This window comes from Simochromis diagramma, unplaced genomic scaffold (genome assembly GCF_900408965.1).
Source record: "Simochromis diagramma unplaced genomic scaffold, fSimDia1.1 OVJJ01000822.1, whole genome shotgun sequence".
Classification (NCBI taxonomy): domain Eukaryota; kingdom Metazoa; phylum Chordata; class Actinopteri; order Cichliformes; family Cichlidae; genus Simochromis; species Simochromis diagramma.
In genome coordinates, this window is record NW_024387520.1 from 867,967 (window position 1) to 882,892 (window position 14,926).

The following is a 14,926-nucleotide window of genomic DNA, read 5'->3' on the forward strand; positions in this document are numbered from 1 at the left end:
TGAGCTCCTTGGTCTTCTCGGTGTTAAGCAGCAGGTTGTTTCTGTCGCACCACTCAGCCAGACGATCCACCTCCTCCCTGTAGGCGGCCTCATCGTTGTCACTGATGAGGCCAATCACCGTGGTGTCATCTGCAAACTTAATGATGGTGTTGGAACCATCAGCAGGTCTGCAGTCGTGGGTGAAGAGGGAGTAGAGGAAAGGGCTCATCACACAGCCTTGTGGTACACCGGTGTTCATTGTGATGGTAGATGAGCAGCGGTTATCCAGCCGGACATGTTGGGGGCGGTTGGTCAGGAAGTCCAGTAACCATTTGCAGATGAGGGAACTGATGCCCAGGTCTGTCAGTTTCCTGATGAGTTGTGAGGGGTGGATTGTATTGAATGCTGAACTGAAGTCTATAAACAGCATTCTGGCGTAGGTGTTGTTGTTGTCCAGGTGTGAGAGGACAGAGTGCATTGCGATGGAGACTGCATCCTCTGTGCTCCTGTTCTGGCGGTATGCGAATTGGTGGGGGTCCAGGGTGGGGGGAAGACAGGACTTGAAGTGTGCTAGGACCAGTCGCTCTAAGCACTTAGTGATGATGGGGGTGAGTGCTACTGGGCGGTAATCATTGAGGCAAGATGGGTTGGAGTTTTTGGGTATCGGGACGATGGAGGTGGATTTGAAGCAGGCCGGTACCACAGCGTGGGCCAAGGACAGATTGAATATGTCTGTGAGCACTCCTGCAAGCTCCCCAGAACACGCTCTGAGAACACGCCCGGGGATGCCATCAGGGCCTGCAGCCTTGTGGACATTGATCCTGCTCAGCACCGCTCCTACATCGGTGGGGGAGAGAGTCAGAGGTTGGTGGTCTGGCGTCATGTCTGCTTTGGTTGTGGTTGTGGGGTTCCCTCGCTCAAAACGAGCATAAAAGTTGTTGAGCTCGTTGAGGAAGGAGACATCAGAGGATGCGGGGGAGGGTTTGGTGGTCCTGTAGTCTGTGATGGTCTGGAGTCCTTGCCACATGCGTCGGGGGTTGGAGTTGGAGAAGTGTTCTTCTACCTTCTTTTTGTAATGGTGTTTGGCTTTTTTGATGCCCTTCTTTAGATTAGCCCTGGCTGTACTGTAGGCGTGTGCATCTCCTGACCTAAAGGCGGTGTTGCGGGCCTTCAGGAGGAGACGAACATCCCGGTTCATCCAAGGCTTCTGGTTGGGGTACATGGTGATCCGTTTCTGAGTGGTGACACTGTCTGTGGTTTTGGAGATGTAATCCAGTACAGATGAGGCGTACTGGTCCAGGTCTGTGTGGGTGAACATATTCCAGTCTGTGTTTTTAAATCTGTCCTGGAGCACTGCGTCTGTCCCCTCTGGCCACACTTTAATTGTCCTCACAGCAGGTTTCACACGTTGGATGAGTGGTGAATACCGAGGTGTGAGGAACAGGGAGAGATGGTCCGATTGTCCAATGTGGGGGAGGGGTGTGGCTTTGTAGGCTCCAGCCAGGTTGGAATACACATGGTCTAGAGTCTTGTCTCCTCTGGTATGGCAGGAGACATGTTGGTGGAATCTGGGGAGGACTGTCTTTAAGTTGGTGTGGTTGAAGTCGCCAGCATTATATATATATATATATATATATATATGTATATATATATATATATATATATATATATATATATATATATATATATATATATATATATATATATATAACTACCAGAAGGCAACATTGCAGACATAGAGGACAGTTACAAGTACCTGGGGATCCCGCAGGCAAATGGGAACCATGAAGAGGCCGCTAGAAAGGCTGCAACCACCAAGTACCTGCAGAGGGTCAGGCAAGTCCTGAGGAGCCAGCTGAATGGTAAGAACAAGATCCGGGCCATCAACACGTACGCCCTGCCCGTGATCAGGTACCCTGCTGGGGTAATAGGCTGGCCAAAGGAGGAGATAGAAGCCACTGACATAAAGACAAGAAAGCTCCTTACCATGCATGGAGGGTTTCACCCCAAGTCCAGCACCCTGAGGCTGTACGCTAAGCGGAAGGAAGGGGGCCGGGGACTGGTGAGTGTCAGCACCACAGTCCAGGATGAGACAACGAACATCCAAGAATACATTGGGAAGATGGCCCCAACTGACCGAGTGCTCAGTGAATACCTCAGGCAGCAGAAACCCAAGAAAGAGGAGGGAGACGAGGAACCATCATGGAAGGACAGGCCCCTGCACGGTATGTACCACCGGCAGATAGAGGAGGTGGCTGATATCCAGAAATCCTACCAGTGGCTGGACAAAGCTGGACTGAAAGACAGCACAGAGGCACTAATCATGGCAGCACAAGAACAAGCTCTGAGCACAAGATCCATAGAGGCTGGGGTCTATCACACCAGGCAAGACCCCAGGTGCAGGCTGTGTAAAGATGCCCCAGAGACAATCCAGCACATAACAGCAGGGTGCAAGATGCTAGCAGGCAAGGCATACATGGAACACCATAACCAGGTGGCCGGCATAGTGTACAGGAACATCTGCGCCGAGTATAACCTGGAAGTCCCGAGGTCAAAATGGGAGATGCCCCCAAGGGTGGTGGAGAATGACCGAGCTAAGATCCTGTGGGACTTCCAGATACAGACGGACAGGATGGTGGTGGCTAACCAACCGGACATAGTGGTGGTAGACAAACAGAAGAAGACGGCCGTAGTGATCAATGTAGCGGTTCCGAATGACAGCAATATCAGGAAGAAGGAACACGAGAAGCTGGAGAAATACCAAGGGCTCAGAGAAGAGCTCGAGAGGATGTGGAGGGTGAAGGTAACGATGGTCCCCGTGGTAATCGGAGCACTAGGTACGGTGACTCCCAAGCTAGGCGAGTGGCTCCAGCAGATCCCGGGAATAACATCGGAGATCTCTGTCCAGAAGAGCGCAGTCCTGGGAACAGCTAAGATACTGCGCAGGACCCTCAAGCTCCCAGGCCTCTGGTAGAGGACCCGAGCTTGAAGGATAAACCGCCCGCAGGGGCGTGCTGGGTGTTTTTTATATATATATATGTGTGTATATATATGTATATATATGTGTGTGTATATGTATGTATATATATGTGTGTGTATATGTATGTATATATATATATGTGTATATATGTACGTATATATCTGCATAGTTATAATCACCTCAGTGACAAAATTATTAGCTTTTAGCAATCATTTGGTGAGACATCTTTATGCACTGATGGGACTATGTGCATATGTTAGTATGGAACTGAGTAAATCGCTTCTTTGTACTGTCTACGAGTATCACCAGTACACATGTTTAGATTTAATGACTCCACTGTGAGCTGAGGTCCTGATAACTGTCTCTGTGGTCAATGCAGTGAGCTGCAGAAACACTCGAGGCAAAGGAGAGCAGAGCTGAATGCAGTGCTCTAAGAGCTTTGGGAAGTTAATTATGCCCTTGCCATGGAGTGCTGCAGCAGTGGTCCTAGCAGAACTGTATGTTAATCAATACTGCCTTCCTGCTTCCCTCATGACAGAATGTGTCACAGGCACTAAATTAGTGCTGGGAGGCTGTTTGATCAATAGCTATAGACTGTGTGACCCAAGGGGAAGTAAATTAATGGCTATCCATAGCAAAGGGGAAGTGTTTGCAAGCCTGAATGGGCAATGGAGGCAAAGATGGGCCACTGTCTAACTCATGTTTGGAGGTGTTAAGACATTTATATGTGCCAGGAAATGAGGTGAACCAGCAACTGATACACCTGCTTGAGGTGTTTCAGATCTTATCTTGCCTTTCTTGAGTAGCGCTAGCTTGTGTGGTGCTCCAGGAAAACCACTGGCTCAAAATATAACAGCCTGAGAAGAAACTTGAAATGTTAGCAATTTCACTTCCTCGTAAACAAGTTTTCTGTTACTTCAACATCTAACTTTGAATTTGAACTTGCAGACTACTAATAGAAAGTAAGAGGATCACATCTGGTTTAATTTTAATGAGGGTGCATGTCTCTGTGTGGGTCTGTATGTGTGCGAGAGAGGGTGAGACAGAAAATGATTAAGTAAAAGAAGTGGAGATCAAAGTTGATTATATGCCTGCTGCTACTGGTCACAGGAGTGGTGCTGAGAATAACACAAAGTAGTACATCAAAGAAGGGGACTTTTTCCTCATTATCCACTCAACTGACATACATGTGTCATGATGATACAGCTACAACTACTTAGTTTCTTAATCAAAGGAAGCCACAGGAGTATCTATGCATATGGTCTACTGCCTCAGAGGTTACATATATACTTGTGAGGAGGATGTCACCCACACATATCTAAGGATATATTGAGCAATCTTGTGAATAACATAGGCGATGTAGCAATACAACTATGTACACACAAACCCAAGTCTGATTTTAACAGTAATGTCATAAAGGCCTGAAGTGCTGTTTTATTTCACGCCTCTGCATACATTCTTAACTAGTTTCTGTGTGGCTGCTGATTTGCATTGAGCACATTTTCATTTTGCAGAAACAAATCTCTAAAGCAAATCTGTTCTTCACTGCATCTGTAATGCTCATTTGCTTGCCGCTGTGGTTTATTTGATGTGCACTGAGCAAAACTTTGGTGGCCGTTGGTAAGACTGCTGCAAACAACATCAGGAACTGCTGGTTGCTTGAATGCTCAGCCTATTCAAACATTTAGCACCTCTTCTGTATATAATTAACGCTGACATAATTTGTCCACCATGCGTGGAAAAGCATATTTGTTTATGTAACTTTAACTCTATATAGTGCTCATTAGTGTATCTTGGCTGTGCATGAGTATCCATATGCAGAGAAAAGCTTTTGAAGCTACTGTTGCTTGGCTTTGTGCAGATTTTGGGTGGTTTCTTTCAGGCTTAAAGTCTGTCGCTGAATGCAGCTCACCTCCTGCTGATAACAAGGCCGCAGCCCACAGCATAAGTTGTTGACCTTTGTCAAAAATGTGAACTACTGTTTGGCTCTTTTACAGATTACATTTTCTTTGACATTGTAGCCATACTACTTTACCACGTGAATGAAATTGTGGACATACCATATCTAAACTCTTTGTCAACATTAGAGTTTATTTAGAATTTTCAGATCCACATAATTAACATGATACAAGTACAAGTTACTTGACAGGAATATGGCTAGTAAATTCTGTTATTGATATAGTGACATGGTCCCTAAATCCATGGCTTAAAGGACCCTAACATACGAGATGCGGAGAAGACCCGAGGGGAAGAGGAGCCCCAGCAAAAGCAAAAGAGAAAGAAGAGCACAAACCACCCACACCATGAAACTGTCTGATTCAGACTGCTCTCCTAAACTAATATAAGCAAACTAAACTAATAAAGTCAAAATCTAAAAGAGGCCTACTCATAACTCCCAACTCAACTAATAATTAAGAAGTAAATGAAGAGACATGCTTGAGCTGAGAATGTGCTATACGCCCGCCTCCTCTGGGTTGCATTTGCAGGTGTGCAGGAGGGATGAATCAGAGAGGAGAGAACAGGTTAATGGGATGATAGAAAATAGTAACTGGGTGGTAAATGTGCCGGGGCATTGAAGCGCATATAAAATATACAGACGGGCATTAATAGGGTACGCTGTCAAAAAGTCCTGAGAGTGAGCTGGGGAAAGAGTTGCATCTTTGCAGGTGTCTCTGAATATGCATGCACATAATAACTCATGTATAGAATGGATGTATTGCTTTGTTCATGCAGGAGCGTGGCAGAAAAAAAGAGTTGTGCTTCTGCTCATGGAAAGAAACTCACTGGATTTTAGACGAGGCTGAAACAGATGCCTTGCAAAAGACACACAACATTTTCTGTGCATAGCCACAAGAAACACAATTATTTCCCCTTTTCCCATCTCCTTGGATGCAGTAATAAACTACTTTTTCTATGCTAACTTAATGAGTTTGCACAGGCATTCAGGTCTTTTTTCATAAGTCTGACAGAGCTGAATATGGCCCTGAGGTTTGTGGTTTTTCTGCATGCCTAAATTGTCTGTCTAAATTTGCACTCTGTTTGACTTGAGGGGGCGGTGCCTTTGCCTTTTTTCAATTTAAATAGATTTTCGTGAAACACCTCCATAATTCAGCCTCACTTGTTCTGCAGTCCATACCCCCCTTTTTTTCCCAAACACGATACAATTTTCTACAAGTATTGCAAAAATATATTCTCCAAATCTACCACACTAATAAATCAAAGGAGCTTGCAAAGAAAAGCGTCTGGACTTCTTTAAGTTGCTTGAAGATGTTTCACCTCTCATCCGAGAAGCTTCTTCAGTTCTAAGGTCAAATGGTGGGGAGTCCCAGATTTAAACCTGAGGTGAAACGTGGTGTAACGAGGTGAAACGTCTTCAAGCAACTTAAAGAAGTCCAGACGCTTTTCTTTGCAAGCTCCTTTGACTACGATGACCTGGATGACTGAGAACCTTCACAGACACACTAATAAATGTAACTTCTGTGCATCCACTGTACTTGTAAAACATTGATACAGATGACTGTCAAGGGCACAATTTTTTTTTTAACTGAGTAAAGTCTATCCTACATTGTGGATGCCGATACCTCGCAGGGATTTAAACAGTCCCCAACAGATGGTTCAGCTTTATATTCTTGTAACATCCCCCACAACACTGATGAAGCAGCAAAGGTCTAAGCACTGATCCATGGGGAACACCCCAAGCAGCCACGAGGGTGTTAAAAAAATAAATCTATAGAACTGAGTTTTGTGCAATATTTCCACTTTTCTGTCACCCAACAAAAGGAGAACAGCAAGTTTCAACAGAAAAATCTGTATCACAGCTGTATCACAGCTCCACCAGCTCCAACATTAAAACCGGAGCTGGTGGAGCTGTGCCAACCACCCAGTAATTAAACATGTAAAAGAGACTCCCATTTTACATAGCCAAGGTATGAAAGAACAGGAAAATTATTCATATCATAATGTTTTTTTCCCCATACAGCCACTACTTTAAGTCTCCAACTCATACATGTGGCTAGTTAGCAGGCTTGAAGTTGTGCTTTGAGTTCATAAATTTACAAAATACAACATTTTCTGGGGAGTTGAACAACATGTTAACATCAGCGTCAAGCTTATCTCCACTATGGAGAGAAACCACTTTATAGCATTAACATTCATGCACATTTTTTGCGGTCGCTCTCGGTCCGTTCAGAATCTGTGCAGGTGTCTGGAAGAATTGAAGCAGATCAGAGTCGGGGCCAAGCAGGGATAACTGTGTCACGCCGACAGAGGTGTGGATTCCTGTTGATCCTTATTGATTTTACTGTCAGAACAGTGCCATCATGGGTAGAAAAAAAACACACACACAGAAGTTAACTTTACTTCCTTTTTGAGGTCATCTGCACTTATTTATGGCGACAGTGGCAGAAAAAGACAGAAGAGAAGGAGGATGTCACTGAGACAAATTGCACCATGAAGTGGGTCAGCTCTCCTGGGGACGTTCAGAATGGATGGTGGTGACACGACTGAGCTTCCACTTGACAGCTGCTTTGAAATCTGTATTTTTTATCATACGCATGGAGAGTAAGCGCTCTAAACAAACAAATAACTCACACACACACACACACACACACACATTGATCTCATATTGACTGGTACAAGTTGGTGTGTGTGTTGTTACTTTTACCATTATAAAGACGGGTTTGTCTTTCAGTTCAAGCCTCACTTAATGAGCTGTTCGACAGTAAAGAATTTAGAGTTAGGGTTGCAATTAGGTTAGGGTTTAATGTCAAAATGTCAATGAATGTCCTCACTATGATATGAATGTATGCGTGTGTGTATTTGTGTTTGAATTGCCTTGAATTTGAATATGTGTAATGTGGGTGAGAGTGATTTTAAGGGCCTATAATTATCACTCAAAGGCTGGCATTGCAGGTCTGGCTTAAGAATTTGACACTTAGCAATTTCCTGAAGAGTCACGAAGTCCAAATACCGAAATGAGTTTTTGTCACATGGCATTAAAATACAAACACTAGACCAGCACAAAAAATGGAAAAAGGTAGGTTAATGCAGCATGCGGCTGGGATGAACAAATATGTTCAAATCAGTAAACTGCTTTGGATGTGAAAGCATCGATGGAACGCATGAAGTACTGTAATAAGATTACAGGTTTATTATTTTTCACACACAGGGATAATGTTGTAACACTGTTTTGTAATTGTGCTGTAAGTGGCTTTGACAATACTTAGGAGGGAAGTTCATATAATGGGGCATTTTTAGATGTTATTTTATGTACAACATAATCTAGCTGCTGTTCATCTCATGATCATTTTATCTGCTATCCCTAAAAGACATTTTTAAAATTCTGCCGTTTTATCTACAGTGAGGTCAATAATTTGTTGGACAAAGACACAATTTTTGTAGTTTTGCATTTGTAACACAGTGGATATTAAATCAGATATTGCAATTGAAGTGCAATTACAATTACAGGCAATTATAGCCATTTTTGTACACAGTTCCTGATTTTCAGAGGCTCAGAGTTAATTAGCTAACTGACTGACATGCAGTTTCATGGCCAGACAAGGCCTGTCCCCTAATTATTTTATAACAAATGAAGCAGACATTAGGTTGATTCAAAGTGTTATTTTACATCTTTTCCCTGTAATTTTAAACATGAGGTCGGTGCAATTGATGGAGACCATCATTAAGCTGGTAAATCAAAAAATACCTCTCAGAGAAAGACCAAAAACCAAAGTTCAAGTCAACAATCTGGTACATCCTTAAAAGAATGAATGCATTGACCAGCTCAGCAACACTAACAGGCCTGAAAGACCACAAAGGTAGAAAGACAACTCTCAAGGAGTACTCAGGAGCATCACTGGGAAAGTCAACAATCAAGAGCTTTATGAATGTAAATACATGGTGTTTAAGTGGTGCAAACCACTGGTTACACTCAGGAGTCGGAAGGTTAGATTATACTTTTGCAGAGCACATCTACATGAGCCTGCAGAGTTCTGGAAAAAAAAAAATTTGGACAGATAAACCAGGATGAACAAAATAATTTTAAGAAAGAAATATGGAGAATTCCAGCATACCAGATTATCTGTAAACATGGTAGAGGCAGTATGGTTGCCAGTAGAATCGGAGCTGTGGTATTTACTGATGTTATGTCTTTTGATAGAAGCACGAGTTGAACTGTAAGAGTACAGGGCTCCACTCTCTCTCAGCCAGTCACAGTGCAAAGAGATAATGACCCAAAGCATACTGCAAAAGCTACCCAAGTCAGTCACCTGATCTCAGCCCCACAGACCATGGTTTTCTCTGGCTGAAGACAAAACTAAATGAATGCAGAAAGACCCGCAAACAAGCCGCAACTGAAGGTGGTTTCTGACTTCTAAGCCTCTGTAAATGGGGACTGTATATAAAGAGCTGTAATTGCTGAACAATTTTAAACCCACAGACTTAAAACTTGAAGTCCAAACTTCAATCACATCTTGATTATTTGATTTTATAGCCACTGTGCTGATGTAAAGAGGCAAAACCACAAAAACTATGTCCATGTCCATCAAATTATGGACCTAACTGTACACATGAGCCTGTCTCTTATAAATTTCTAAATGCGTATGCAAACACATTTACCTATTCACTCAAACTGTAGTAGCATTTTCTCCATGACACACTCTCATCCTAATCTCTCTTACTATTTCACTTTCAGCCACAAACACATACACACATAGCCATTCGCAACTCTCCTTTGTCTTTATTGTGCACACTGTAGTCATTAATAATACAAGACTCAGTGCAGACATCAACGAAGAGGTGGAGCTTTCAGACAGCTTGGCAGATATGAGGGCCCATAACAAAGCCCCTTGAAAGCATGTGTCAAGTATTAGTCATGTTCTAGATGTCTCTGGTTCTTAAAACAAAAATGTAAGTTTATTATTCAGGTTGTTGAAATTAGCTTAAATGGAAATGTTGCTGTTCCTAACATTTGTATAATCTATTTATTATGGAGGAATGTGTCATTAGAGGCTTTAGTAAAACAAGCACATTTGTAATAAATGTAGGTGATTATCGTCAGACAAGTATGTATAAATTAAAGAAAATACAACTATCATCAAAAAAGATCAGTTATCAGCTTATCCTTGAGTCCAAGTCAACATCGGTGCCAAATTATTTGTAGAAATTCCTTCCAGGCATTTTAAAGTTAACATGAACGTGTTCACAAAAGTAGAACAGATAACAGCCCCCCAAAACATGTCTCCAGCCACGGTTGTTGCAGCCATAATACACAAGAGTGCGTTTTCATCAAGAGTGTGATTAAGTTTAAGCTGCAGCACTGTGCTTGTGATGCTGACAGCCGAGCATCACAGAAATCGGATCGGTGAGCAAAACATCCCAAATCGTGTCAGACGCATCTAATAAGATACAATCTCCAGCAGAGTCAAAAAGATCAAATGTAACTTGATGAAATAATCATGATTTTTTTCATGATGAAGGAAAGATGTAGGTCTTCGGAAACACTACCCAGCGCTGCAGCAACGACATTGAGACACCTCCTGAATAGCAATTACAGCGTGTGGCTGATTTCACAGCTTGACTCCTCCGAGCAGAGCGTTTTTGTTGGTGTAAAATCTATATTAAAAGCTGAATTTGATTGCCGTGGTGCCACTGTAAGTTGAACGCTTAAGATAATCTCATTACCAATTGATACGCATAATCAATTCAGTGTGCCCTTTAAATAATGCAGGATCTATTTTTTGGTAGTTTTCAGAAAGACTGCTGAATTATTAATGCCAGCAGTCATCACTTGGTTTTATAGATGAGGGCTGCTACCTCACTAACTCCTGCTCCACCTGCTCCTTCCTTTCACCCTTTATGAAGAACATAGCAGCCAGAACCTAATTTCTTTTACACCCTCGTCCACTACATTAACTTTATCTCCGGAGATTTCATCACCGCTCGTTATCCTACAACATTGTATGTCATGCTGCTGCCACTGCGCTTTCTGAAAGATCCCTAATCAGGTTTCACAGTGCTGCATATTTTAGCTGAAGGCTACGGTTGAATACAGAATGGACGGTGCATAACTGACCCAGATAGACAGAAACACTAGGAATTTGTTTGTGTTAATTGAGCACTTTGGCATAAACTAAATCACGGCCTATCACTGATACTTGATGCCCAACTTCCTGTAAGCGACAAAGTACAGTGTGTTCAGACTGTCATTATCAACACAAAGACTGTATAAGCGTCACAACACTGATAACAGAGTGCAAATGGATAAAATAATGACACAAACAGCTTCTCTATTCACTACGTGACCGACGTGTCACATGTAGCCCCTGAGCTTCACGCGCGCTTGAATGGCAGTAAAAAACATTACAAAAATGTAACACTTAGTAAACCCTCGCACAAAGAAATTACTCATAACGTGAGTCAGTAAAACCTGCTTATGTAACTGCAGCTCGTCCAACGGCGCTGCCTGTGGAGGCAAGTGTTTATTGGTTTAAAGGTCAAACAGAGTGCACACCCACTGGACTTATCGATTGTGTTATTTGTGTGTCGGATAAATGAAAAATACTTCAGAAATAAATTGTGAGGTTTATCAGCAGTTAGGAAAGATAATGACACTGAAATAAAATGCATCACACTGAGGAGATTTCACTGCAGGAATTGGGTGTATCGAGTGGCCATGAGGCAGATAAAAAATCACCACAATAAAAAATCGATAAACATGACCTGCGATTATCAACCGATTGAGATGTAAGCACAATCAGCAATATTGCAGGAGAAAATGGTGAAGACAGGGGCCATCTATATAGAAACCGTGGCTCAGGGGGTTGGGAAGCGTATCTGTAACTGGAAGGTCGCCGGTTCGATCCCTGGACTCTCTGTCTTGGTTGTTGTGTCCTTGGGCAAGACACTTTACCCTACTGCCTACTGGTGTTGGCCAGAGGGGCCGATGGCGCGATATGGCAGCCTCGCTTCTGTCAGTCTGCCCAAGGGCAGCTGTGGCTACAACTGTAGCTTGCCTCCACCAGTGTGTGAATGTGAGAGTGAATGAATAGTGGCATCGTAAAGCGCTTTGGGTGCCTTGAAAAGCGCTATATAAAGCCAATCCATTATTATAAAGATGGCAGGCTTTAGTCAGTCTATTTGCAGTCTTTTCAACATATGCCATATGAATACCATCTATAAGATTTTGTTTATATACAGTAGCACCAAATCTCAACACCATTCACCTGAAGATGCTTTAAACTGTAAGGTAAAGACCCTTCAATAATTGAAACAACCTCAACAATCAGACAACCCCCTATGAGCAAGCATTTTGGCAAGAGTGGGAAGGAAAAACTCCCTTTTAACAAGAAGAAACCTCCATTAGGCTCAGGGCTGGGCAGAGGTGATTAATAAACTTTGGCTCGATTTTTAAAAAGTCAGCAGTAAGACAGATAAGAGATCATTAGTCAAACACTTTAATCGCATAATTACAGCAGCAATAAATCAATGAATAAATGAATACACTATAACCAATAACCTATAACAGGAATACTACACAACCATAAAAGAAAAATGTAGCCAACCATTCCCCAACCTTATAATCAGGAAGCTGAACTCACAGTCCATTGTTAGTCCGGGGTGCCAGTTTCAGGTCATTATGCAAACATATTTTTGGGGAACTCTGAAGTCAGCTGGTACTGAAGAAGTCACTTGGATGACCGATGAGACGTTTCTCCCACTGAAAATGAAACTTCTGCTTGACCCATCGGCCTGTATTTGGGCTGCTAGTCTATTCTTTACATTATTTACGCTTCCACACCCTCTCAAACTTAAATCTGTCCTCATCACTCTGGCCCAGTCATTTCCTTCTCTACCTTCATCAGCCTCTGTCGCATGTGCTCTAAATCTCAGTGCTTTTCTATTATTCTTCCTTTCAGAACTTCATTAGAGCAACCCCCCTCCTAACCATCTACACTTCACCCTGGTCAGTTAGAGTTGAGTTACTCATCCAAGTCACCACCTGCTTCATCTCTGCCACCATCAGTGTCTAGACTCCGATGGGGGGTGGGGGTCCTGTTCTTCTTCCTAACACTCTTGGGCTCCGCTCTGCTGTGTAGCTTTATTGGAGTCCAGGTTATATGTTCTGTTCCTTTAAATTATTAGTCCTTATTGAACTTTCTCCTATCACTTCAACAATTTTCTTAGGTCATTATTCTATCCAAAAACACAAATTCATCTGCACAACTCTAAGATAGATTTTTTTTAGCCTTTAGTGTCCCATGGTTTTGCATAAGCACACCCTTAATTCAGCCTGATTGGAGTTTTTTTTATGATCCTGTGGCGTCTCCCCCCCTTTTTCCCCCAACAAAATTTAATCCTCTGAATGTTTTCTGCCCTTTTACCCTCATACACTTGACTTAAGAAAAGTCTATCTATCTATCTATCTATCTATCTATCTATCTATCTATCTATCTATCTATCTATCTATCTATCTATCTATCTATCTATCTATCTATCTATCTATCTATCTATCTATCTAATGGAAATAACAATCTTCAGGCTGAACAGTTTCCTCAGTACTTCGTACTTCTGCCTGTGCACTTTAGATGATGTCAGCTGCTTTCAAAGTTGATGAGCTGCAGTTTCAGTGTTGACTATTCATTGAGTGTGATGGAGGCAAATCTGTCATTCCCAGCTGTATTGTTGTTTCTTATCTCTTGTGACAATTAAGTGGATCTTAGTGCTTCAAAACACGCCTTAAAAACAGTCACAGTGGCTCTCTGACAAAAGTGTCATTGAAAGCTGTGGGTGATGCGGCACACGCTGACATCATTTTGACATCAGTATGAGTTTTTTTTCAGTTGCATGTGATGTTGGCAACTTACCTAAAGCTAATCTCTTCCATTCTTTTAGCAGCAATGTAAGGGTCTTCTTAAAGCGTAGCTTCAGTACATCATACGAAGCTTTGCAAACAGTCCAAAATGTTACACTGACTATTTTCGGTGGGACACAGTTGAACACAAAGAGGTTGAATGAGGGCCCATGAATTAAAATGATCTGTCAAAGAATGGTCTTTCTTGAGATATGTGGGATGTTTTTTTTTTCTATCTGAATATTTCAGTGAATCATGGAGGGATCAAAAAAAGTTTCACAGCGGCTGAGCTTTTTGTTGGGCTGTGTGCTATCTGGTCCATTTGTCAGATGGCGACATGAAAGAGAGCCATCAGAAGACGGTTACAATCGGAAAATTCTGTCTCCTCTTTCAGTTCCCCGCCAACGTATCCCCATGAGAGAGCGTTGATTTACACAATGAACCCATTATCATCTATTTACTTCAGTTTTCTGAAATCTGAGGGGGATATAAACCAGTGGTTGTCATACACACACAGACTTACAACGCAGTGACTGCTGCCTCATGATGTATGAGGGCTGTTGGCTGGCCTGGAGTTTTATCTCTTGCACCACGTGATTTATACCCCACTCCTGACCTCCAATGCATGTCTGTATATCCTTGAAAATAATAATAATAATAAAAAAGAAGAAATTCTTTGAATTAATCAAGCCACCAATCCTGAAATAACAGAGTCCGTTTTTTTTTGGCTACTGTCCCATCCTGTCTGCTTGATTCATCGTGAGCAATACCACCACTGCACACTTGTCCATTGCTGAGTCACCATGAAGAAGAGTGTAATTGCAGGTGACAGGGCTACAGAAAACAACCTACCACTGAATTGATGCTGCTGAAATATGCAGAGTCATCTCTGTTGTGTCAGCACATCATCCCTTAAGGACAGACTAGCGTTAAAATTGCAGTAAGTGGTTCGCCCAAACAGCAGGTGTTGGAGCTACACAGGGACTACACAGTCTTTAACTAACCTCACAGATGAGACAAACCCACAGTAGTCATTCATTTAACTCTTAATCCCTCAGTTTGACACTCGTCTTTATTTCAGAAACAGGTAGACTGGAGACTTTAAAAATCCCTGTATA